The sequence below is a fragment of the Cololabis saira genome, chromosome 15 (assembly GCF_033807715.1).
Source record: "Cololabis saira isolate AMF1-May2022 chromosome 15, fColSai1.1, whole genome shotgun sequence".
Taxonomy (NCBI): Eukaryota; Metazoa; Chordata; class Actinopteri; order Beloniformes; family Belonidae; genus Cololabis; species Cololabis saira.
This window is the reverse complement of record NC_084601.1, coordinates 39,800,683-39,805,232: the sequence shown is the minus strand read 5'-3', so window position 1 is coordinate 39,805,232 and position 4,550 is coordinate 39,800,683.

Below are 4,550 nucleotides of genomic sequence, written 5' to 3'. Positions count from 1 at the left end.
CGAGAAAAAAAGTCGAAATGTTGAGAAAAAAGTCGAAATGTCAAAATTAAAAAGGAAAGGAAAAAGGAAGAAAAAAAGAGAAAAAAAGGAAAAAAAGAAGAGAAAAAAAGAAAAAAAAGAAAAAGAAAAAAAAGAAGAAAAAAAAGAAGGAAAAAAGAAAAAAAAAGAAGAAAAAAAGAAAAAAAAAAGAAGAAAAAAAGGTCAAACATTTTTGAAAAAGCTCCAGGAGCCACTAGGGCGGCGCTAAAGAGCCGCGGGTTGCCGACCCCTGAGCTATGGCTTCTCTGCACTGTTTCTGTTCTCTATCTCTGGGGTTACACTGATTATTATGTGTCATGCTAACCAACTAGCTCCCTTTCAACTGAAACACGTTTGTTCCCGTGCTGGAGGTGATATATACGCTACAGAAAAGCACTTACAGAAGACAGCCAGACTGAAAGGAGTGCTCTTCTCCTTCTCCAATGTGTTCTCAGCGTTGCAGTAGATGGGACCAACCAGGTCCGTCCTGAGAACATTCTGATGGTCAGAGTGCTGGACGATTCCTCCTGTGATACGGACCAAAGAGCAATAGAAAAAAAGACTGAATGAATCAGGAGGAACTAAATGCAAAATATGATCAATAACATTTCTGCTCTGATAAATCTAAGGTCAGTTATTCAGGTTGTTTGCAAACACACTCAATTTCAGCTTTGGAATTTAACTAAAGGAATTAATTCATTTCTAAAATCAGCAAGCCAATCTATATAAATAAGTACATTTAAAGTTCTCAAATTCCAATGGCATCATATAAATATAAATAAACTAAGAGAAAGGCACACTGCAAAAACTCTAAATCTTAACAAGAATATTTGTCTTATTTCTAGTTAAAATGTCTCATTTTTAGTAAAAAAAATCTCATTACACTTAAAACAAGACTCATCACTGGAAAAAACAACAATTTTCACCTATTTCAAGTAGATTTTCACTTAAGGTAAGTAGAAAAATCTTTTTTGCTTGTAATGAGAAGATAAATCTTGTCCCACTGGCAGATTTTTCTACTTATTTCAAGTGAAAATTTACTTGAAACAGGTGAAAATTGTCAAATAAGTTATTTTTCTGGTTTTAAGTGTAATTAAGTGAGATTTTTTGACTAAAAATTAGACATTTTAACTAGAAAAAAGACAAATATTCCTGGTAAGATTTAGAGTTTTTGCAGCGCAGCTTGAATATTATGTATAAACTGACATCATTCTGCGTGAGCCGATCTCCGTCGGCCACGATGGGCTTGGTGTCGTTGGTCCAGGTGAACTTCAGGAAGGAGCCTTTTGCGGAGCATACAAGTACCACGGTAGTTTCGTGTTCAATCGCTTCAGACTTGTCAGAATTGATGAGCACGTCAGACACCGGCTCTGTAGAAAGGTGTGAAGCAATGAGAGAAAATTCAATAAAACAACAGGAAAATGAAGATATTCTCTGATGTATAATCAGACAAGAAAGGGACGCCACGGCTCCGACATCAACGTCCTGACACACTTTTTTTCCCCCCAGTCAATGTTAAGATGCTGTCAGTGAAACGCAAACTTATTGCGCAGATGTTACACATTAAAAGCCATCCAGCAATTCAAATTGTACACTCTCCTAAAATGACTGCACGAGGGGTTGATGACAGTATGTGATTAAGTAAATGTGTCTGGAACACACGCACACCCGGCATGTGATCCTGTAGCAGTCAGCTTTTATTTGTGAACTGCTGTTGGAGTCTGGAGTTTGGAGGTTTGTGATCTCTTTGACAATGATCTAACTTCAAGTCATCTGAAGCCGCCTGGAACAATTAAGTGCTTCTACATTCAATTTCAATTCAATTCAATTCAATTTTGTTTATCTAGCATTTATTACAACCCAGACCCAGAACATGCAGACGAGACCTAAACCCATGGTTTCCACCAGCGTGAGATATGTTAAGGTTGTAGCTATGGCACTGAATACCAGCTCAGTAGTGATTTCCATTATAAATTAAAGCTGCAACAGTGATAAACGGGCCCTTTTTTCACCGATAAAGGTCAAGGACTCAAAACCGAGTCCGATGACACCACCCACGACTCTTTATGTCAAAACATTCAAAAGTTATGGCAGAAAGTAGGAACTATCAAATATGGACCAATCAGATGAAGGGGGGGGGCGCGCTTTTTGGCGTCTAACGTCGCCACGGTAACGCTTTTGACTGAGAAAAGTAATGCGCATCGTCGTAGGATGGAGACGCACATTTTGATGTACAACACACCTGGGTGCACGTTACGGTTCGGGCCGTATTAAAAAAAATGGCATAAATTGCGCCAAAATGACACGATTAATTCAAAATGGCCGACTTCCTGTTCGGTTTCGGCATGGTGCCAAGAGACTTTTCTTTAAGTTGCGACATGATACAGGTGTGTACCGATTTTTCGTGCATGTACGTCAAACCGTATTGTGAAACTTGAGGCACAAAGTTTTCTAGGGGGCGCTGTTGAGCCGTTAGGCCACGCCCATTAATGCAAACCATTAAATATCACGTTTATCACCAGGCCTGGCTTGGTGCAAAATTTGGTGACTTTTGGGGAACGTTTAGGGGGAAAAAAGAACCTCATTTCGTCTGAAAAATAAAAATAACGAGAAAAAAAAATATTCCTACAGATACAATAGGGCCTTCGCACTGTAAGTGCTCGGGCCCTAATTATGAAGATAAACTGTTTTTAATCCAAAAAACCAATGCTCAAATTCTCTGTTGAATTGGACTTCATGCAGTCTGGACATATCTCTGTAAACTTTGCTTTCCCGTTTGAATGACCCGATCATAGGGTGTGTTAGGGTGGATACTGCTACTGATACTGATATAAAGCAATCACTAATCATACTAGTTCAACCCAAAGAGCATTGAGCAGGAAAAGTTTCAACGCGGGGGTGTAGGATTTAATAACCTGCTCGGCAGAGGCGCCGCCCTTATCACACAGTCGCATAGCTGTGCTCTGAAATCAACATTTGAATACGACGTTTGTGCAGCCAGACCTGCCGGGCTCGTCGGGGGCGTTATGGGAAGTCTGAGTCTCAGTAATCCCACTGTGACGGGGGACCGGTGAGAGCGACTCAGCTCTGACTGTTCTGCTCTTAACTGACAATTAGGCAACAGGAGGTGTGTGGGAACAATGTGAAGGAGTGGCAGCCCGTCCGCCTGGGACTTCCAACAGCTTTTCCTCTGACTATTCACACTGGTTACATCAGAGATTTCAAGAATTTTTACGTAAACATTGATACATATACAATTTGTACTCAGAGGTGTCAAGTAAGGAAGTAAAAATACTTCATTACCTTACTTAAGTAGGAATTTTGGTTATGTATACTTCACTGGAGTAATTATTTTTACTTTTTACTTTTACTCCTTACATTTTCACGCAATTATTTGTACTTTTTACTCCCTTACATTTTAAAAACAGCCTTGTTACTCTATTTCATTTCGGCCTTTAAATAAAAACTATCCAGTTAAATTGCTCCATCCGGATAGAGTGAATTTGGTTGTGGTTGTTTCAGATGTTCTTGTCCAGTTTTGTTCTTACATCCGTTCCCTCAGATTCCTGCAACTAAACTTGGATGTACATTCCAATAAAGGTTAGGATAAATGATAACATGCCTGTGAAGTTTGACTTTTTGCACCATTATAATACTTATAGGCAACTAGTCATCATATCTTCTGCTCTCTGAAACACATGTTAATGCTCAATAGTACACATATATGCTTCTTTAATATATTTGCATTATACTAAGATACATTCATGAACACACCTCTGGTTGTACTGACGCAAATGGAAGAGACCTCCAAAACATCAGCCTATGTTGCCCACGTTTAAATCCAATCTTGACCTCGACGCAAGACTTGTCTTTTACTAAAACCTAAAACTGTTTTAATAATGATATTATATTTTCCAACATAAGCTGGCAAAGAGCCCGATAATGATGGAAAATGTAGACAGGATGTACTCTTGCTTTTCATTCAAGGAGAGCCAGAATAGGCTCCAGATAGCCCCAGTTACCCTGACTAGGGAGAAACGGGTTTACACTAGGAATGGGTGATATTTTACTGTTCACTATATACCGTCCAAAACATTCCCCACGGTAAGAATTTATCATCTCGCAGTAAAAATGATAAAAAGAAAGAAGAAAGAAAGAAAGAAAGAAAGAGAAGAAAGAAGAAAGAAGAAGAAAGAAAGAAAGAAAGAGAAAGAAAGAAAGAAAGAAAGAAAGAAAGAAGAAAGAAAGAAAGAGAAAGAAAGAAAGAAAGAAATGAGGAGGAAGGAAGGAAGGAAGGAAGGAAGGAAGGAAGGAAGGAAGGAAGGAAGGAAGGAAGGAAGGAAGGAAGGAAGGAAGGAAGGAAGGAAGGAAGGAAGGAAGGAAGAGAGGAAAGAAGGAAGGAGGGGAAAAAAGAAGGAAGGAAGGAAGGGAGGAAATAAGGAAGGAAGGGAGGAAGGAAGGAAGGAAGGAAGGAAGGGAGGAAAGAAGGAAGGAAGGAAGGAAGGAAGGAAGGAAGGAAGGAAGGAAGGAAG